General features: G+C 42.6%; 1 pseudogene; it reads left to right on the forward strand.

Annotated features, from left to right (window-relative positions):
* The window catches only part of LOC128097042 (cell division cycle-associated protein 3-like), an 86,561-nt pseudogene extending 71,754 nt beyond the window's left edge, over window positions 1-14,807 (forward strand).
* The last annotated feature ends 8,613 nt before the right edge of the window (window positions 14,808-23,420 follow it).

Genomic DNA, 23,420 nt, shown 5'->3' on the forward strand with positions numbered 1-23,420 from the left:
AGAAGATGATGCTCAGCTGGAGGAAGTAGGCCACAGGAGATGTGCCTGTATAGGGTACCTTTTATCCTTATATCTTTGATCTTACTCTCTGCTTCCTGGCCACCATAAGGTGAGCAACTAACTTTACCACATGTGCTTGTCAACATGATATTCTGTCTCAGTGTAAATCTACAAGCAGCAAAGCCAATCATGAACTAAAACAATTGAAACTGAGATAAGTCAATTTTTCTTCCAGTAAGTGAATTTACTGAGGTTTTTGGTTTTTTTTTTTTTTTTTTTTTTTTTTTTTTTTTTTTTTTTTTTTTTTCACAGTGATGAGAAGCTGACTGGCACAGAAATTTGGCACTGAGAATTTATGTCACTGCTGTGACCAGACCTGATGTTGTGGGTCAGAGACATTTGAACTGATTTGTTGAAAGAGTATGGAAAAGCTGGGGGGATGAAAGCTAGTGAAGCCCTAGAATGTTCTAAGCAGAACTTAATGAACTATTGTCGTGGGAGCTCAGAAGAGCAGAATACCAAGAGCAACATGAACTCTGTGTTAGGAGGTTTCTGACGGAAATGAAGTCTCCTGGGACTTGGACTAGAGCCCCCTCCCGTCATATTGTAGCTTAACATATCTACATTTTGTCCATGCCCCGAGATTTTTGTGGAAGGTTTAATTTAGAGACAGACTAATTAATTTCAAGAAGAAATCTCAAGGTTCCATGCTGTGTCGAGTATATTACTGGATGTTTTAATCAGGTTTGCAGTGAGAATTATGAGCAAAAATCAGAGGAATGGGTACGAAAACCTTGCAATTAAGGCAGTAAAGGAGTATATTTAAGGCTAGGACCAAAAGCAGAATAGTTGTTGAGGAGATTAGCATCATGTTTTAAAGTTACTGCATTTTTAAAAACATACTTTTACCAACACAATAAGAAATATACCTGTGGACATACAAAGAATCCACAAAACCACAAGAGTGTAAAAGTCCTCACCTCCCCATCGGTTGCCTTCAGAAATAGGACGTTATTATCAAATTCCGGTGGGCAAACAAGAACATTGTCTATAGGCTGTATTGTTTTGAGGGTCTCTGGGACCGCTTGATTAACAATTCAAAGGGAAATATCCCAATTCTGGTATTGAGTTTTTTAATTGATAATCTATGACTTCCAGGAACAGTGTTAGCAGCCCCTGCCCCAAGTAGAATAACACCAATTAAATTCTTTTTAAAATATAAATACGTATATTCCAGAAGTCTGTGAAATAGTAGTTCCTATATACATGACCTCGTTGGAGAAAGTATGTTACCAGAGGTGGGCTTTGAGGTTTCAAAAGCCCAAGCCAGGCCCAGAGTCTCTTTCCCTCTCAGCCTGCAGGTCAAGATACAGCTCTCAGCTACTTCTTCTCCGCCTGTGTGTCACCATGCCTCCTGCCAAGATAATGAACTAAACCCCTGAAACTGTAAGCCAGCCCCAATTAAATGTTTTCTTTTATAAGAGGTGCCTTAGTCATGGTGTCTCTTCACAGCAATAGAACCCTCACTAAGGCAGATCCCATAAGGTAAATGACATCCTTTGCCAAACCTTCCTGTTGTCATGATGTTCTGCTTCAACTAAAACCCAAAAGTAACAAAGTCAGATGACCACGAACCAAAATTTGTCAAAAAAAAAAAAAAAAAAAAAAAAATGAGCCAAGTAGATCCTTTTTCTTTTAAATTGTTTTTGGGTATTTTTCACAGTAACAAAAGGCTGGCTATCACACCTGGTGATGACATGTTGGTTTAGAGTGTACTACCTTTGTTACAAAATAAAAAAGAAATGATGAGTCTATCTTCTAAATTTCTTACCTTATGAAACACAAAGGAGTTGAAAAGCTAAGGAGAGAGCAAAAGTGTACCCTACCAAATGTCTTCCCCCACAAAATGTTAGACAGAATTCTTTGTAATGGAGAGGAATAACAGAACTAGATCACAATTTGCATTCTGTGTCCCTAATTAGTTACACTTTGTGGAGAAATTTATGTATTTACTTATTCATAGTGAAATATTAGTCATTTTAAAGCAATTAGTTATTTATTAAAAATGCAGATAAAAACCACAAAAGGATACTTATCACAGCAAAAAAGAATAATAAAAATGACATCTGGATGAGTCTCTGATCATCAGATATTTGCTAAGTGTACGTCCAAAGAAAGAACATTCCCCTTTAATTTCAGTCATCACTAACAGAGCAGTTGAGGAAATGTTCAATTCTTTTAAAAGTCATGTTCTATTGGGTTGTTTTGTTTTTGTTGTTATAAATTATCTTTTTATATTTTGGACACACACACACAAAAAAAAACCATAATCATATGCTTTAAAAATATTTCTCCTAAGGCTAGCCTGGGTCCTCACAGTCCAGGCTGCCTGTAGACATCCACAGGCCTACCCGGTGCCACAAGGTGCTGTTAAGATGAGCAAATACATGGTGCAGAAAGAGAAGTGGGATGGCTCATGTGCTGTGGATAGAGACAGAACTGAAGAAGCAAAGGTGGTGAGGAACAGGTTGACGTGGGTGGCCTGTTTGCCACTGGGGGCCAAGGTGACATCCAGGACCAGGCTGCCATGAGGACCATGTCTGGATCCATGGTCCTACTGCAGCCAGGTTCTGTGTTGACATCCACGACCCATGTTGCCACCGAAGGCCAGAAGGATGCCCGGGATCTGGGCCACCACCTGTGGCCATGTTGGTGTCCGAGGGCTACATTGCCTCTGGGGCCATGCTGATCTGAGTGGCCTGTGCTACCACCCGGGACCATGATGACATCTGGGTCTGTGGCCCTATAGAAGCCAGGGTCTGTGTTGATGTTGGTGGTTTCTGATGCCATCGAAAGCCATGCTGATGCCAGGGATCTGGGCTATCACCTAGGGTGTCCAAGGGCCATGTTGATGTCTGAGGGGCATGCTGTCACTGGAGCCATACTGATCTGGGTGGCCTGTGCTGCCACCAGGATCATAGTGATGCCGAGGCTCAAGCGGCTGCCAAAGGCCATGTCTGGGTCTGTGGTCCTGCTGCAGCTGTGTTGATTCTATGTCCCATGTGATAGAAATTCCCAACACACCCCCACAGTTGGGCATGCCTGGCGGGACACCTAGTCATTTCTGCCCAGTCATTTCCAGGTCAAACGTCTTTCATGACCCAAGACCCCGTGGCCACGTGGTTTTGTAAAGCATGCAGTGCAACCATGTGATCTATGTGCATGTGTGGAATAGCCACGTGGGCCTGTGTGCGCAGGCCTGGCCCCCTTCACACATGTGTCTTTCTGCAGGCCTGTGCACATCTATCCCGCTCTCCTCATCTTAATAAAACTCTTGTGAGTGGATTCTGTCATGTTTCATGACTTTTCCTCGCAGGGTAAGAGCGCCATTCAACACCAACACCATGTTACCACAGGAAGCCATAGGAACCACGCATGTTGAAATCTGAGGGCTGTGCTGAGCTGGCCTGCCCTTCACTGACCCTGGGAGAGCTGGCTCTGCCCCTCACTGGACACTGCAACAGGAGAGCTAGTCCCACACCACGCGGGAGAGCTGGTTCCCTCACCACCAGCTTGGGAGAGCTGGCCCCCATAACATGGGGGGTAGGATGGCTGGTTCTGCCCCTTACCTGAGGGGGGTGGTCCCAGCTGCCCATACTGATCAGCTCAGCTACCACCCAGGCCCATATCCTGGCCATGGGTTGGTCCACCCTATAACATCTATCCCATCTATGACCCGCTGGAGCACACCAAGGGACTGGTCCTGTTTAGAGGCAGGAAAGACAAAGGAGCTAGGTGTTTTTTTAAATGTTTTGTTTTTATTGGGAGTTCTTTTATTTGGGGGGGGATACTGGGGAATTCGTTTGGGGGAGGGACACTGCAGGAGTGATGGGTAGATATGGAGGGACTGAGAGGTGAGCAGGATTGGGGTGCATGATGTAAAATTCCCAAAGAATCAATAAAGAAATATATTATAAAAAATTCTCGCCGGGCGGTGGTGGCGCACGCCTTTAATCCCAGCACTCGGGAGGCAGAGCCAGGCGGATCTCTGTGAGTTCGAGGCCAGTCTGGGCTACCAAGTGAGTTCCAGGAAAGGCGCAAAGCTACACAGAGAAACCCTGTCTCGAAAAACCAAAAAAAAAAAAAAAAAAAAAAAAAAAAAAAAAAAAAAAAAAAAAAAATTCTCCTAGTCTGTGATTTTAACTTTTCATTATACTAATAGTGTCAGGTCCACAGGAAAGTCCAAATCCCCAGACTCCAAAAGGCAGTTCAACTATCCAGAAATGACCTCAACTGGACTATAGGAAATTTTCTAGTGATTTAGATAAAAGCCAGCATTCCTCAGAAATTTGTGAAGCTGGTTCCCATCTATCAAAAGGGGCCATTGCCCTTGCCTCTGGCAAAAGGGACATATGGCTCTCCAATTAACACATACCTGTGGCCCCTATCAGCATAGCAAGGTCCACGTTTGCCTCCAGGCTCCTCATTTCAAAGCCTCCATGCCAGTCTCCCAGCTCTTCCCTCTCCACCCTCCAGCTACTTACCCTTCTTATAATCCAGATATTCTCCCTCTTCTGAGCTCTGATCTGCTCTTTATGCTCTCTCTCTATTCTCTATCCCCTCCCATTCTCCCCTAGTTCATAGACAGCCCTGGCCATGTCCAGTCTGCTGGCCATGTTCGATCTCCTTCTTTCTTCTATGCTCTGGACTCTTCCAGATGCTACTGGCTGCTCTCTCTCTCTCTCTCTCTCTCTCTCTCTCTCTCTCTCTCTCTCTCTCTCTCTCTCATATCTACAATAAAAACCTTCCCCTTAAGCATATCATAGAGTGGTCATGTGGGCAGTTTCTTTACTGCACCCCCCCTCACGTACATCTTGTGCCGAAACCCTCACCTACAAATGGATTTTACATTTAAATTTTAAATTTAAAAACTTCTCATGGGTTCCAAATTACAACATTCTCCTTGTATGATTTGGTGGGGTTTCTCTTGTCCTGTGAAAACTTTGCTTAGCTCAAGTGAAAAAAGAGATTTTCTCCATTTTCTTCTAGAAATTCTGTAATTTGGGATTTGGAATTTAGAGTTTTGGTCAATTTCATATAGCAAATAAGCACATAAAAGTGTACACAATCACTAGCCACTAGCAGAATTCATATGAAAATCACAAAGAAATAGAAGTTCATTAGAATGAGTATCTGAAGCCTCACATGATGCTGTAGAAATGCAAACTGAGATGCCACTTTGGAAGACACTTCAGAAGCAGCTGTCCCAGAGTAGAAACTTTGGCTGGAAGAATCTGAGTAACAAGGTGTATGGTGCCCCTCTTCTTCCTGCCCTGGAGGACTGCCAACTGAGGGAAATGTGACTCACAGAGGAACTCAACTGTGTTTCCTTAAAGTTTTCCCATGACAATTAGTATCTAAGCCACACATTGGCTCTTGATTATCAGCGGTCTAGGGATAAATTTTTATTGCTTTTCTCTTCATTTTTCTCTTTATTGATTTTTACTATTAAGCAATTATTGCACACATATATTCTCACTGTAATCATTTAAGCAACACAAGGATGATAGGACAACTCATGAAAGAATGAGTCCCTTCGTTCTTACACTCTCCAACCCCCTCTCCTCATTTTAGATCATTAGTAATCTTACAGCTCTTTTTGTTTTTTGGTTGTTGTTTTTTTTTTAATTTTTAAAGATAAAGTCTTACTATGTAGACCAGGCGGGCTCCAAACTTAACATCCTCTTGCCTCAGCTTTTTGAATGATGCGGATAGAAGACAGACATACACCATCATACCCAGCTACTCTTTCTCAAAGGTCTTGGTCTTGTTCAATGTTTTTAACCCATATGACTATTGCATATACATACACATATAGAAAAATATACAGACATAGACATATGTGGTTTTTAAAAAAATGAATGGAATTGCATTGTGGTAATTTTTCTATCACTTGCTTTTCTTTTTTTTTTTTTTTTTGGTTTTTTCGAGACAGGGTTTCTCTGTGTAGCTTTGCGCCTTTTCCTGGAACTCACTTGGTAGCCCAGGCTGGCCTCGAACTCACAGAGATCCGCCTGGCTCTGCCTCCCGAGTGCTGGGATTAAAGGCGTGCACCACCACCGCCCGGCTTGTTTTGTTTTTTTTTTTTTTTTGGTTTTTTTTTTTTTTTTGGTTCACTTGCTTTTCAATGGACTTGCATGCATGTCTTAGAAAGATATATTTATATATAAGATGACTTGATGTCTGCCACCTCTAATATACTTCCCTCTTTTAATATATTCATGTAACTTATTATAGTATAAAATTTTCAGAGTATACTGATCTATGAATGGGCTAATTTATTCCCTTATATCTTTTTTTTAAACTTTCTTTTTATTTATTCTTTGTGTCTTTCACATCATGTATCTCCATCGCATTCATTTTCTTGTCCCTTCCTATCCACCCCCTTCCCCCAAAATAAAATAAGATTTAAGACAAGAAAAAAAAAGGAAAAATAAATCTCATCATGAAAGCTCTAATGTGACACAGTGAGTCACACAGTAAACCCTTTCCCAAATATCTTTACTTTCAAGTAAGTGTTCAATTGTAAAGAGTCATTGGTTTGGTTCGAGGCCTCTGATTTCTGCTACACTATGGATGCTGGGCCCTCACTGGGATTCCTCTTGGAGATCCTGTTGTTGCCCTGTGTCATGGAGATCCGCAGGTTTGGATCAGTCCCTTCAAGTGCTCCAGCAGATCATAGATGGGGTAGATGTCAGGGTGAGCCAACTCATAACCCTCGTTCTTGGCCTGGGTAGTTGCAGGGTTGGTCAGCCTGTCAGCTCTCGCCTGTTCTTAGCCACCAGGGTGAGCTCTCTGGAATTGCCCTGGCTAGTTCACCTGTTACAGTGAGGCAGGTGGGAAAGCTGGCCCTGAGGCCATAAGAGGGGGAGAGCTGCCCCTGTCTCCTGGGGCTGAGGCACTTGGAAAAGCGGGCCCTGCACCTTGCCTGGACAGCACAATAGAGCCAATCCTGTGTGGGTGGGCCAGCCCTGAAGTTGTGATCTTGGGAGGACTGTCCCCATTACTCATCTGTCCTGTAGTGGCATGGGTGAGGGAAAGATACTACCACCAGAACCCATCAATGCCTGAGGCAGGTGGGAGAGCTGGCCTTAGGATCATAAGAGCAGGAGAGCAACCCCTCATCAGCTGCAGCACTCAGGAGAGTGAGTCATACATGACACCACTCGGTAGAGCTGGCCCTGAAGGTGTGGGAGAACCGATTCTGAGGATGTGAAAGTGAGAGAACTGGCCCTTATATCTTTACTGATAGCTATCTGGAGACTTTTCCCCCTGCCTTTTAATAATGTATAACCTAGGGTCTGGAGAGATGGATCAGTAGTTAATTGTACTGACTGCTCTTGCAGAGGACTGGGGTTGCTCCCAGCACCCACATGGCAGTTCACAATCATCTGTAACACCAGCTCTGTTGGTGTCCAACACTCTCTTCTGGTCTTTGCAGACACCAGGCATGCACGTGGTGCACATACATACATACAGGCAAATAATCATACACACAACATAAAAATAATAAATCCTTTAAACTAATTTAAATCTATTCTATGGTTAACACCCATCCTTGGGCATATTTTTACAATGTGCCCGTGTATTTCTTTAATGAGGCTTGCTAACAGTGAGACTGTAAAAGGATAAGAGGATACAAATAGTCTTATTTGAAAGTAGTCATCACAATTCTAGGGGGTCTCCTCAGTTCAGGTCACTTGATCCTGTTGCTTTGGGTCTGTGGCAATACAATGTGTAATAATAGGGGGTGTGGCAGATGGACGCTGTTCCTCTCACGGCTGGCAGGAAGCAAAGAAAGAAACAGGAGTAGGTTGAACTCCTAACATCCTCCTCAAAGGAACACCTTCAACAACCGAACTTCTTCCCACCCTCTCATGTGACTCAGGGAAGCACTTCAAACCGTAGTAGATACAGTTTCCAAAGAGCATTTAGGAAGCCACGCTGAAGCCACGCGAGGAGACGCTCCAGCTTGGGGCCATCTGAGACGTCATGGCAGCCAGCAGGAGTGAAACCAGTACAGTGATGACCAACCGAGGAACAGTCTGTAATAACAAGACCAAAGACACAGTGGATGGGCAAACGTCAGCTACCATCAAGGAAGCATTTACGCTAGGAACAAATTTGGACTACAGGCAGTCAGTCCCTAGAGTGGGAAGAGCAGGAAGCTGCTTCTATAGCAATGTGTCTCTGGTCACTGTGCATGGGAATCTAAACTAAATGCAAACTCTAACTCGGGAGGGTGGAGGGTTAAGATTGTACATTTCTAACAAGATAGCAGTGCGTGCCGACACTGCCGGTCCCTAATCCATACTTAGAATAACAGGACTCTAGACAGCCTCACCTGAGCTCTGGAGCAACGCAGGACAAGAATTTGAAGAGAAATGTGATGCAGACATCAGAACCATGAGGCCGCTGCATTCCCTGCTGGCTTGGCTCGGGGCACAGGCTGTATGTACACAGGAGTCAGGAAGGCTTCAGCTGTGGAAGAAGGGGAGTGGCAGAGGCTGAGAGCCGGGCAGAGAGGGAGCAGTGGCAACCTGCTGTTTTTAAATTTACACATTCTGGTGACGGATAACAGCGATAATCGGCCGCACTGTGTCTGCGTGCTCAGCACCTCGGAGCCGTTCACACACGGCTTCTTCTGTCAATGGCGCCCCGTGCTGCATTTCTACCTTTCCCTTCAGCTATGCCCAATGTGGCTCTTCACACCTCCACCGGAAGGAAATAAAATGTGCTGGAATGAAAACTTGCTCTTTTGTCTATTTATCGCTGAGCCTGGGCAGGGAGGAAACTGAACATAGTTTGAAGGGAAAGTTTGTCAAATTATTCTCCCTCTCCCCACCCCAGCCCACGACTTGTTTAGGTGAACAAGCAAAACCTCCCACTCTTCTGCCTCTACTTCTGCTCCACTTTCCAATAGAGGAAGAATTCAATGCTTTAAAACAGTAACTACAGCAATGATGCTGGCGACGACGACGGTGAGGATGATGATGATGGTGAGGATGATGATGATGAGGAGGAGGAGGAGGAGGATGAAAGGCAAAGACAACAACAGGTATCTGGTACAGAAGCTCTGTGTCCAACAACAACACGTAATCAGGAACAAGTCGATTTTTTATATATGAGGGGAATATTAAAATCTACAACAACTTACATTATTTTCTTTCCACAAGGGACCCATGGAAGGGTCTTATGCCACAAGGACTCATTAATTACATGATTCGGTAATCACAGGTCTGAGCGTGGCTTCATGACTCACATATTCTGAGAATCTTGAAGCTCTCTGGACATTTCTGCCTCCAGCCCCTGTTTTAATCAAACTGGTTTCATTTTCATGTTTCCTACGTTTGGTTAATACATAACATTTGGCTTAAAGAAAGGATTCCACAACTAGTGTCTGTGAATCAAGTCTTTCAAGTTAAATTTCTGTGTCAATAAGTATAGCTTAAGGGTAGAGTAGCTGTTTAGCATGCACAAATCCATCATGCAGAGTTAAATTTCTGTGTGTTATTTCTGATCATATTTATTCACATTAAACCATAACCCATGCCTAAAGATGACACAGAACTCAGTTTACAGAGAAAGTATTCTCAAATCCCTTTGCAAGGTGAAACTTGTGCTGCATGTGGCTTGGAACCAGAGCTGATCGTAAATGCTGAGAGCAGTGTAATTAGGAATAATAAATACTCACTAGTGAAGCATCCTGAAAGGGAGGAACTAAGATATTCTGAGATGTTGGGCTCTCAAGTGTAACACTCCTTGCTTTGATGGTTGTTTTTTAAATACGATTTCCTTACCATGCATTGATAAGTCAGTATCCAGGAGTCTGAAATGATTCTATAATAAGAACAGGATATGGTAGATAATGGCACTAAATGAAACTGCGGGTGATGGCATAGACCCTCAAGTCTTATTGTTCATGGAAAGAGATCAATGGTGGATGGCATAATATATTAGAACAATGGGTGTAAATGAATGTTTTCAAGACTTACTTGTAAAATCAATCACAATAGCAAACAAAGGGATTCTAATGATCAAAGTACAGCCATGACAGAGGTGAACCCTACAAGGCCCCCATCTCCCATCTCCTGAATTGAACATCATAAATAGTGACTGCAATAATACACTAACAAGGCTATTCAGTTTCCTAAAGTATCATTTCCAAAGCTGACCCTGGTGGTGGAGACAAGGGTGAGCTGGCCCTGAGGGTATGAGAGTGGGATAGCTGACCACACACTCTTCATCTGCCATGTGAGGATGAGGGAAAGATGGCCTCCTCCCTTGCCCCTGCTACCTGTGGTGGGTGAGGGTGCTGACCCTCCCCCTTTCCAGCTGCAGCATTTGGGAAAGTGGGGCCTGCACCTCGCCTGGGCAGCACAGCAGAGCTGACCCTGCTGACAGGGGTGGGAGAGCTGACCAGGAGGGTGTGAAAGTAGGAGAACTGGCCCCACCCCTTGCTCATCCCTGGAAGGGGTGAACTAGCAGGGGCAGTGCTGGAGAGCTCACCCTGCTGGTGAAGATGGAGGACAGCTGGCAGGCTGACCAGCCCTGCAACTACCCAGGCCCAGAACCAGGGTTATGAGTTGGCTGGCCCATCCCAACATCCACCTCATCTATGATCTGCAGAAGCACAGAAAGGGTCCGGTCCTGCAGGCACCCAAAGCTACAGAATCACCCTAACAAAGAGAAATAACAGGATATCCAAGAGGAGTCCCAGTGAGGGCCCAGCAACAATAGTGGAGCAGAAACCAGAGGCCTCGAACCAGACTAATGACTCTGCAATGTAAAAACATATGGAGGAAAGGGTTCACTGCATGACTCACTGTGTCACGTTGCGGCTTCCATGATGAGATTTCTCCTTTTATTTCTTTTCTCTTTTTCTTTTTTTCTCTTAAATTTTATTCTATTGGTGGAGGGTTGCAAGGGCAGAGGGCAGACACCAAGGGATGGGGAAATGAATGGGATCAAAATGCATGATGTGAAAGACACAAAGTATAAATAAAAAGGAAGTTAAAAAATAAAAGATAAAGTATTTTCCAATTATAATTTATCTCACAAAAGTGATGAAGCTCTGCTGCAATGACAACAGGAAGTGAGGTTCTCACTCTCAGAATCATATGAGCATTCCCAAGATGCTTTAGGAAACAGCCATGCCAACCTCATCATGAAAATACTGAGAGTTTACTTCTTATGTCTATGGTCCTTTCAAGCCCTGGATAAATGTATGTGGTGGTTAGACTAGGTAATACCCCATAGACTTGTGTGTTTGAATGCTTGACCCATAGGGAGTGGCACTGTTAGGTATGGCCTTGTTGAAGGAAGTGTGTCACTGTGGGGGCAGGCTTTGAGGTCTCATATTCTCAAGCTATACCAAGTGTGACACACAGTCTCCTACTGCTGCCCAAGGATCAAGATGTGGAACTCTCAGCTCCTTCTCCAGAACTATGTCTGCCTACCTGCACGCTGCCATACTTCCCGCCATGACAATAATGGACTAAACCACTAAACTGTAAGCCAGCACCAATTAAATGTTTTCCTTTACAAGAGTTCCTGTGGTCATGATGTCTCTTCACAGCAATAGAAAACCTAAGACAGAAGTTGTTACCAGGGACTGGGGTCTTGCTGTGGCAGGCCTGACCAGGCTTTTGTTTGGAGGAATTTGGACTTTGGGTTAGGAAAGCAGTGGAATGCTTTAAGTGTTGCTTAATGGGCCATACTAGGAGGAGCATGGAAGACGGTGGTGCGGAGAGTGATTTGAACTGGTGGAGGCCTGGCTCAAGACGTTTCAGAGTAAAAGAATATTAGTATGTAGCCTAGAGACTGTTCTTGTGATATTTTGGCAAAGAATGTGGCTTCTTTTAGGCCTTGTCTGAAAAGTTTTGTCAGAGGCTAAAGTGAAGAATTTTGGGTTAATTACATTGGCAGAAGAAATCTCAAAACAGCCTAGTATTGACTCTATTGTGTGGTTATTGGTGTTCACTCCTATGAAGATATATAATGAAAAGGAACAAGTTGAGTAAGGAAAACTATGAAGTCTACAGTTCAAGGAGAAAAGGGGCACCAGGAAATAGAATGGATCTAAGTCCTGTGCTCAAGGAGATAAACATATTAAAGATATTAAATGGAATAAAAGGAGTGATAACCTCAGGATAACACCCCACCCAGCTAAACTTCCAAGTTGTGAAAAGGAATTAAAAAACAGCTCAGGTCCAGACGTCATGGTGTACTCCTTTAATCCCAACACTCCAGAGACAGAGACAGGTGTATCTCTGAGTTTGAGGCCAGCATGACCTACAGATTAAGTTCCAGAATAGTCGAACTTAGGCCATGCAGAAAACCATCAAAAACAGAAAGCTGATGAAGATGTAATTGAATGAGGGGCCATGTTCCAGCCCCAGTAAGCAGCAGAACTTGGCAGCCCCAGCCACACGGTTCTGGCTTTAGAGTCAAGGATACAAAAAAGGGGTTATAGCATCTCTCTGTGTGACTAAAGAAAGCTGCTGAGAGAGCCGGGCGGTGGTGGCACACGCCTTTAATCCCAGCACTCGGGAGGCAGAGCCAGGCGGATCTCTGTGAGTTCAAGGCCAGCCTGGGCTACCAAGTGAGTCCCAGGAAAGGCACAAAGCTACACAGAGAAACCCTGTCTCAAAAAACCAAAAAAAAAAAAAGAAAGCTGCTGAGGCCAGGCATGTGGCAGTGGTGTCCCTGCATCTCCATGAGGAGCTATTGTGTGAAGCGGTGAAGGTGAAGCCTGGATTACCTTGGAGAACCCAAAATGTTAGAGATGCCAGAAGTGTGGGATACCTGTCAAGGAAAGCTGAAAACAGGGAGTGGAACCAGCCTAAGAGAGAAAAGTATGTTGCAGTCAACAAAGCTGAAAAGAGCTGGAGTTCTGAAGAGTGTTTTGTTGTTTGTTTTTATTACTTGTTTGGCTCTTTTAGGGGTCCACCACCCAGCTCCCAAATAAATACACACAGAGGCTTATTATTACTTATAAATGCCTGATCTTAGCTTGGCTTATTTCTAGCCAGCTTTTCTTAACCTAAATTATCCCATCTACCTTTTGCCTCTAGGTTTTTTCCTTTTCTTGTTTCTGTAATCTTACTTTCACTCTTACTCCACAGATGGTTGTGCAGCTGGGTGGCTGGCCCCTTCTTTGTTCTCCTTGATCTCTCTTGCTTTTTATTCTTTCTGCCTGCCAGCCCCACCTATCCTTTCTCCTGCCTTGCTATTGGCCGTTCAGCTCTTTATTAGACCAATCAGGTATTTTAGACAAGCACAGTAACACAGCTTCACAGAGTTAAACAAATGCAACATAAAAGCATTTAACACATCTTTACATCATTAAACAAATGTTCCACAGCATAAACAAATGTAACATACCTTAAAATAATATTCTACAACACATTTTGACATCAGACATGGAGATGCAGAGTTTGGAGTTTGCCTAGCTGGTTTTCAGTCTTACTTTGGTCCAGAATTTCCTCACTATGCTCCCTTTCCTCCATTTTGGAATGGTAATGTATATCCTGTGCCATTGTATGTTGGAAGTATGTGATCTGCTTTTTCATTTTGATTTTATAGGGGATTGCAGTTAAAATAGTGAATGATTCTTAGAAGAGACTTTGAACTTTGGACTTTTAAATAGGGTTGAGAATGTTTTAAACTATGGGGACCTTTAAAGTTGGACTGAATGCATTTCTTCATTATGTTATGGCTACAAGACTATGGGGGCCAGAGAATGGAATGTGGTGGTTTGAATAGAAATGGCCCCCATAGACTCATGTGTTTGAATACTTGGTCCATAGGGAGTGGCACGTTAGCTGTGGCTTTGTTGGAAGAAGTGTGTCACTGTAGAGTTAGGTTTTGAGGTCTCATATGCTCAAGCTGTGCCCACTGTGACACAGAGTCTCCTTCTGCTGCCTGATGATCAAGATGTAGAACTCTCAACTCCTTCTCCAGCACTATGTCTGCCTGAATGCTGTCATGCTTCCTGCCATGATGAAATGGACTAAACCTCTGAAACTGTAAGCCAGCCCGTACTAAATGTTTTCCTTTATAAGAGTTGTCATGTCATGGTGTCTCTTCACAGCAATAGAAACCCTAACTAAGACAGCTACTATGGATTCATGTTTTGACTGGCCTACTTTTCTTTCAGGGATTGTCCTGGGGGTTCATTTAGATTTCATTTGGGCTCTTTGGTTTCAGGATTAATGAAGGTTCCATTTCTGGTGAGTTTTTGACCATGTGTTTGACGTGTTTCCTCAGGTGTTTAACGGCAGGACTTCAGGGTGCTTATACTTCAGATCACTTGTATAGTTCCTTACCATGTTTGAGCACTCAAAGCAATCCATCATTTAGTGAATGACAAGGAATGTAAGAAAGCTTTTGATTAAGATGACTCAATTATCATTAGGAGTCATGACCTCATCCTTGGGAAGTTTGTTATTTCTAACTCACTGATGATAAACTGCATTGGTCATCTTTCTGCCTGATGCTAATCCAAGTAGTGCCTTGCATTCAGGATCTACAAGTCCCTTTCCATGAATGGTAGCAGTCAGGTACCTGCAGGTACCTGAGGATGTCCCCTGAAATTTCATGGCAAAGCTTATATAACATGATTGTTGATGATGTTTCTGGGTCTTCTTTTCACAGTACCTAAAGGACTCATCTCTCTGAACAGAAAGGATGTGATTAAGGATATCAGAGAGAATCAGAGCAAAGTGGAAGCAGAAGCTCTGTGACTGTGGATGCCAAGGGGATGGGAGGGAGAGATGTATGCAGTTGGGAAAAGAACATGACAACATGCCCTTTGAACTTCCCAAGATCGTTAGAGGAAAGCCCAGAATTGCAACCAGACAGTCTTCTGTCTGAAGGAACACAACACTTACTACTTACTGCTCCTTTGATGTGAATTTTTCCTAACTCTTTTGTAGCACCATGCATGGCTTATCACTGTGAGTGCTTCCATCCCCACATAGATTCTCACTGGAAAAACATTCTAGGTGCCTGGTGTCCTGTGACCAACACTGAACCTTCTGTTCCTCCTCTGCCTCCCAGCACTTCATCAGCAACTCTCTAAAAGTATTGCTAATCTGATTTTGAACTCAGAAGTGGGTGTCACCAGGACATCCAAATTAGAAATGTTATCCCTGTGAGACTTACATGGCTCCTTCCTTTCATTTTCTTTAGGAGACACCAACTAATGGCAAAGACTTGAACTATGAACAGAGATGCACTGATCTTCAGGAAGAGGTCTGAGATCAGAGAGACATGTGCAGGACACATGGTGACAGAAACCCTAAATAGGACAACGTATCAGTTACTTCTATGTTTCTATTGTACAATACCATGGTCAAGGCAACTTGTAGAAGAAAGAATATATTTTAATTTATGCCTTCAGAGGGATGAGAGTTCGTCATGGCAGGCATGGTGGTGGGAATAGGAAGCAGAGAGATCATAAAGCAGCAAGCACAGAGAGCAGAAAACTGGAAAGGTGGTGAGGCTTTAAACTCTCAAAACACAGGGGATATCCTTCCTCCACCAGGATACATCTCCCAATTGCCTCTCAAAACTGGAGACCAAGTGTTCAAATACCTGAGCCTGGGGGTGGAATTTCTCACTCAAACCACCACATAGCATCTGGGTTGGAGGCAGCAATCTATAATTGCACAACAGGCATTGTCTATGGTTCCCAGTGCGTTTAGGCTGCAAGTCCTGAGGTTGCATCCCTAAATAAAAGTTCACCTCAAGAGACCTCCCAGCCCTCCCCTGCACAGGCTCCGCTTGCTTCCTGTTGATGAACCGTGCAATGAGGATTCAAAAGGCACTGCTGGGAGAATGGGAATTTTCTTCTCCTTCCTTTGGTTAGATCGTACAATGAGGCCAAGGTTCTTACGCACTGCATCAACAGAATTCTTCACTGTAGGAGTCACTTTAAATGCCAGGTCCTCTGAGAGGGTGCCCTCAATCCGAATTAAGTCCGCATGCTATTTGCACCTACTGTTGTTTGCTTTTACATCCTGTCCTGTTCATCCCACACTTTAATCCTATTTTTCCCTGTTTGGGTTTGAACTGTGTGCTCCAAAAAAAAAAAAAGAAAAAGAAAAAGAATTCAAGTCCAAATCCTGGCTCTTGTGAATGTGACAGTATTTGAATCTAGTATAGGAGGTCATGCTAAATTAGCCCTAAATCCAATATAGCTGGTACCCTTTTACAAAGAGGGAAATGGAGACACAGAGACAGACTCACAAAGAGGGTGTTTCATCATGTGACAAAGAAGAAAGAGAGTGTAGCTATGTTGCCAAAAGCAAAGGAATGTTGAGGATTGTCAGTAACCACAGGAAACTAACAAGATGGCCAGGCCTCAGCCTTCTAACCTGCCAGGGCCTTAATCTCTGGCTTCTGGCATTTTGAACCATAAAAAAAAATTATGAATCTCTGTTGTTTTAAGTTGCTCAGTTTGTAGGGTTTTTTTGTTTTGTTTTGTTTTGCTTTGCTTTTTGTTTTTTGTTTTTTGAGACAGGGTTTCTCTGTGTAGTCCTGGCTGTCCTGGAACTCGCTCTGTGACCAGGCTGGCCTTGAACTCACAGAGAGCCACTTGGATTCTGCTTCTCGAGTGCTGGGATTAAAGGCATGTGCTACACACACACACACACACACACACACACACACACACACACACACACACACACACGCCCCCACGGCTGTAACATTTTTTGATGGCATCCCTAAGAAACAAACACATTTTTACCCCCTGCACTTATTGATATATATTGGCTTTACTTGGTGATTTCATGCTTATCTCTTCATCATACTATAAGCTCAAAAAACTTGGATCTAGTCTGTTTTCACCACTGTTTACTCTTTACCAGCACAGTGCCTTGCCATGGACTCTCAGTACATATTTGCTGACAGAATGAATGTGCTTATCAAAAGAACATTTAATCTACAGAGTAAGTCCAAGGCCCTGATAGCTTCAGCTTTTTCAGTCTTTCATTACATGTGCCCTAGGTAATAGGGATGTCTTCTTTGTGTCTCCTTTCTGCTCCTCAGTTTATTTTTGGGCAGGACCACCTTTGTGTGTCTGCATAGGCTTTATGGTACCTAACATGGTACTTCTCACAAAGAAAGGGGCTCCATACCCAGGCATGGGGACTCCAGCTTATAAATTCAGCAATCATGAGTCTAAACCAGGAGGAGTTCCACAAGTTCCCTGGCAGCCTGGCTGTATAATGAGCTCCAAGCCAGCCTGAGCTACAGAGAAAGACCCTGTCTAGGGGGAAAATAAATATCCCACATTCTGAGAAACACATCCTTAGGAGATTTCCTCATTGTGTGTTGTCACAGAGCATATTTACATAAAGTTCAGTGGATTTATCTGGTGGTACACTGGTCTCTATGTCATACATATGTGGCACTTCCTGTTTTTCCTAGGATCGTGATGAACAGAACAACACGAGATTAAATCAAACCCCCAAATAAATAGGAGGTTCAATATTTTTTGATAAGCAATGAATGAAATTACTACATATCCTAAGTGATTTCAGCTGTATTAAAGCTATTTAATGTGTCATCTGATAAAACTATAATTTATTTTGAAGTCCTCTGTAGAAATATGTGCAGTTGGGTTTCCTTTTAAATATAATTGTGTGTGTGCACACAATTTATAGTATGAATCTGCTTTGCTTCCCTGCACGCAGACCATGGAAATCCAGAGAAACAAACTGCCACCTCAGAGCTAGTGACTAACACAGGCATTTTTAATCCTTGAAGTTTTTCTATGGCTGAGCAATGCTTTTTTTCAAGTGCAATAACACTGATATGTGGACATATTTATTGTCTACTCATAAAGTCATTCCTCAATATGATTACCACATGCCTCCCTGAATGCCATTAAAAAGCAAGGTCTCATTTTTCTAGGATGGGTTAACTGAAGTTCTGTGTGAGAGCGAGTAATGGGAAGTAGGATTTCTCAAGCCCCCTTTGGCCTTTTGAGTCTGTGCTCCAACCTTGCCAGTCTACTTTCAAAGTCAAGGCAAGCCTCTGGCAAGCTCTGACATCTTTTGAGCAACTTGTTTAGTTCTCAACATAGTCCCAAGAACTTAATAAATACTATTTTTGCAGCTTTCTTGGTGGCAAAATAATGAGTCCTTGGTGTCCGCTCAGCCTCTGCTTGCTTTGCGATTTGAGAAGCTATATTCAAAACATTTTAAACAAAATTCAAGGACAGAACACGATCTTGAAAACTGTTAAAATTTAAATGTTTAGTGACTGTCTGTGCCATACTGCGTATTCCAGAAAGGGTGATTATTTTAAAAGATAAATCACACCTTGTTGCAGACTTTAAATATAATCTGAATAGATGAACAACTGAAATGCTCCAAAGTTTACAAAAAGCTCTCAGTGAAACTGCGACCTTGTCTAGACAAGGGCCTATGGAACAGTTTTTAGACCGTCGCTTTATTTCCTCATGGGATCAACAGCAATGCAGTTTTTAGACCGTCGCTTTATTTCCTCATGGGAGCAACAGCAATACAGTGTTATCACTAGTGAGTGAACTGCCCTGCAACTTTCCCCGGCCCTCTTGCCTTCCGTTTGTGCCTGTGACCAGCTCCACTGAGACACCAGCATAGGTTTTGTCTCACACCCTCTGCTTGCTTCCCCACTTCCTCCTTTGCCCAGTGAATCTCCGTGTCGGTGGTAGGAAAAACCACATGTCTGTATCCCATTATTTTAATTTCATATTATATAACAGGCTGACAGTTCCTATAAAGTCATCAGCTGTCATTTTCAAACAATAGGATAATTATCTATCATTTGGAGACATCATCAATATTCAACCATTCCTCTCTAGTGGACAATGGGTTGTTTTAAAGTGTTGCTATTTTGAATAATGTTTCAATGAACCATTTTATACATCTAATTTTTTTCTCTTATTTCCTAGAGATGCATCCCAGGACTATAATTACTCACAATTTACTCAGCACATAATCCTGATAAGAGAAAGCAGTTTGAAATGGATGATCTCTTCCCCTAATTAAATATCTGTCCTCATGTATTGCTTAACAAAAAGGACACATTCTGAGAAATGCATCGTTAGATTTCCTCCACTGTGTAATGTCATAGGGGATACATGTATAAAGTTCAGCGGTATATCCTGTGGTACACTGGTCTCTATGCCACATATATGTGACACAACCTGTTGCTCCTAGGGTCATGATGAACAGAAAAAGCAACAGCAGATTAACTCAAGCCCCCAAACATATGGTGCAGTGAAGATATGCAATGAACAAAGATGCATGAGGTTGCTGCCATCGTAAAGTGACATCAGCTTTACAATAAATGGGATTGGTTTGAGTTTGGGGGTTTTACGTTTTTTGATTGTTTGTTGTTTTGTTTTGTTTTTGTAATTAGGGAATCTACTCAGTAGTGAAAGTAGTATAATATAGTAAATATGTAATCCAGATCACAGTCATCGATTGTCATTATCAAATCTTATACAGTATGGAAAAGTGGTCATTATTAGGATGTACCCATAAGAGAAGATTCTGAGAACCTAGTCTCTTTCTGTCTGTCTGTCTCTCCTTTTTCTTTCCAGTTGTCATGAGGCAGACAGGCTTCCTCTGCCATGTGTTCCTGCCATGATGCACTGCACCACCACAGTTCCAAAGCAAAAGGGCCAAGCAACCATAAACAGAAATCTCAGAAACTGTAACCAAACTAAGTCTTTCCACATTTTACATTGTTTAGCTTCAAGGTTTGGGGCAGTGATGGGGAACTGACTAATAGAGATCCTTTCTTTACCTGAGTGACTGCTTATGGCATCTCAATTCACTGAGCTCTGAGTTCCTTTTCATTGGATAAGATGGTGTGTTCTACCTCCTCAGTCATCAAAACCTCTATTAGAAAGTGAATTCATATAAGGTCTTATTAGTAATAATGGGTACAAATGTCAGTCTCCTTCCAGTGGTCCCTACACATTCAGGGATAAGGGCCATACATATTAGTAGATTGAACAAGAACAGCACATGTTAGAAGTGCCTAAGAAGAGGATTAGATGGTGCTGGGAAGAATATTAATGCTGAAAAGATTTAGCAAAAGAGCACATTGAAAAATCCAATTGCATGGAGTCTGCCCAAACAAAGAATCAGCAAGAGTTCTGTTAGTAGTTGTGATGTTTAAAAAAAAAAAAAGATAAGACTTTTGGAGAATATACTCTATAGAACTTAGTGACTGTAACCAATTGGATGGAAGGCAAAGAATATAGTGAAGCTTTAGATTTGGGGTCTGTGGTAGTTTAAATGTAACTGACCCCCATAATCTCAGGGAGTGGCACTAGTAGGAGGTGCGGCTTTGTTGGAGTAGGTGTGGCCTGTTGGAGGAAGTGTGTAACTATGGGGGCAGGCTTTGAGGTTCCCTATGATCAGTATGCTGCCCAGTATCTCAATCAACTTCCTGTTGAATGCAAGATATAGGGCTCTCGGCTTCTTCTCCAGTACCATGTCTGCCTGCATGCCTCCATGAATAACTGCATACCTCCATGATGATAATGGGCTGAACCACCCCAACTGAATGTTTCCTTTCCAAGAGTTGCCAAGGTCATGGTGTTTCTTCACAGCAATAGAAATCCTAACAAAGACAGGGTCCAAAACTAAATAACAGCTCACAATAACAATTAAGAATAAAACTGGAGAGGTGGAGAGATGGCTCAGCAAGGAAATGTACTTACTACCAAGCCTGATGACCTGAGTTTGATCTCTGGGGCTCTAGACAGTAGAAAAAAGAAGCAACTTCCCAAAGTTAGCCTTTCAGCTTGGCACTTGTGTACACATGCACACAAATTAATTAATTAATTAAATGTAATTTTTATTTTTATAAAAGGGAAAAATGAAGGGTTGTAAGAATTAATATTATATAAATTTGAAATTTTTAATATTGAAGAAATTTCATAGAAGACTAATATTTTATATTAAATTCAACAGCTCTATATTATTAAAAAGTGCTTCAGCCCTGTCCTGACTGGGGTTTGGTTTGTTTGGGGGTTTTGTGAGTTTGGATGCTTTGGGGGTTCTTGGGATCCACAAGACAGAATGCTGATCTTAAAATATGTAACCCACGAAATTAAGACATGTGAAGGTATCAAATCCTGATAAATACATTGTCGATAACAAATTTCATGAAATAGAATATAAGGACACGATCATTATCTACCTCCAGCCACACTGGTGAAGACTTTGTTACGTGAGACAGAGTGTAATTGTAATAGTTAGAAGAGTGTGTTGTTTTTCATAGCTGGTATATACCAGCTATGAAAGCTGTGTGTGTGTTCATTTTGTTCACCCTTAAGATTATCATCCAGCTTGCTCCAATGTTCTTACCAGAAAACGTCAGTAAAACCTTCAAAGTTTCTACAAACCAGCACATCTCTGTCTTCTCTATGCTGGCCTGTGATCCTAAACACTTGACATTCCTTACACATAGTATCTCTGCATGGCATGGTAATAGTTCATTATAGTCAATGCTGCAATTAGTCTTCCAACATAGATGACTTATCTCCTGAAAATACTGCACAATTCATGCATCTAGATTGGAGACTTTTATCTACAGTATAAAATCACATTGCCTTCCTTACCATGAATTCTTTGGAAGGGAGCATTAGGAACAGAACAGCCTCCACAGAAGCTCGCACTTGCTGACCACACCTCTTCAGTGGTCTGATTTTCCACTAGCTTGGTAAAAGATACGGCTGCTTAATTAACTCCACTTTATACACCAGCGGCAGGGATACTGTGTTTCCCAGGCTCTTTCTGTCCTCCGTTGTAGCTAGAGTTTTCCTGCCTGGCCTACAGTCAGGACAAATCTCTCTCACCCGCCAGTCCCAAGCCGCTCAAACCCGACCAAGTAAACACAGAGACTTATATTGGTTACAAACTGTATGGCCGTGGCAGGCTTCTCGTTAACTGTTCTTACAGCTTAAATGAATCCATTTCTATTAATCTATACCTTGCCACGTGGCTTGTGGCTTACCGGTACTTTACATCTTCCTTATCCTGATGGCGGCTGGCAGTGTCTCCCTCTCCAGCTTCCTGTTCTCTCAATTTTCCTCTGTTAGTCCCGCCTATACTTCCTGCCTGGCCACTGCCAATCAGTGATTTATTCATTGACCAATCAGCAACACATTTGACATACAGACCATCCCACAGCACTCCGTAAATACTCAAATATCATTTCCTTGCCTTCCTTCATCTCACTGTGGTGCCATGAGTACTTCTAGATAAGAAGTACAACCATAGGGAAGGCACACTACTTTCCTTTACAAATTCTTTACACATGACCTTTTCTTCCTTTACCTATAGAGCCAACCTGGAGGCCACGTAGTGAGGAGCATTGACTGTGAAGGTCAGAGTCTGGATTTCTGGTTCAGTTTTGAGGAGACCTCTTCATGAGAACAGTTTGATCAGACTATCTGCCCTGGACCTGTGTGAGCTCTACTATATGCAATGTCCAAGACATGAATGTTGTGATTATAGTAACTGACATGAATTACCTTAACTAGTACAACTTCATTGTACCTGTCATCTGGGAAAGTGGAGTGCTTCCTATGTGTTTATTGAGTTGATGACATTTTTTTTTCATATCCCAGTAGTTACTGATTTCCCTTCACCTCATTTTAAAGGGTGACGAAGAGCTAAAATAACACTACCCAAGCCAAGTGGAAAACTTATTGATCAAACCTTTTGAAAATGCAGATTCAGAGGTGCTACCAACACTGTGATTCTGTAGGTTTTTCAGATGGAATCTCAAAATATATACTTTCTATAAAGCTTTCTGTTAGGTTGCAAGCTGTCCAAATAGCCAGAAATGAGATCAGGCTGGACTATAGTATTTCTGGCTGTTAGATAAAAGCCAGCATTCCTCAGGAACTTGTGAAACTAGTTCCCATCTACCAAAAGGAGTTATTTCCCTTACCTCTGGCAGAAGGGACCTGTGGCTCCATTGACATATAACTGTAACTGCATATCAAAGCCTATGACTCCAGACTCCCGCAGTTCCTCAGTTATAAGTACTCATTATACATTTTAAAGCCCCTATGCCAGTCTCTTGGCCTTTCCTTCCCCTCAGCTACTAATCACCCTCTATGGTAGTTTGAATGTAATTGGCCCCCATAAGCATAGGGAGTGGCACTATTAGGAGATATGACCTTGTTGGAGGAAGTGTGTCACTGTGGGGGTGGGCTTTGAGGTCTCATACATGATAAAGCCATGCCCGGTGTCTCAGACCACTTCCTGTTGCCTACAGAGTGGAGTTCCTTCTCCACTCTCAGATTCTTCTCTAGCACCATGTCTGCCTGCATG

The sequence above is a fragment of the Peromyscus californicus genome, unplaced genomic scaffold (genome assembly GCF_007827085.1).
Source record: "Peromyscus californicus insignis strain IS unplaced genomic scaffold, ASM782708v3 Scaffold_5__1_contigs__length_169319896, whole genome shotgun sequence".
Taxonomy (NCBI): Eukaryota; Metazoa; Chordata; class Mammalia; order Rodentia; family Cricetidae; genus Peromyscus; species Peromyscus californicus.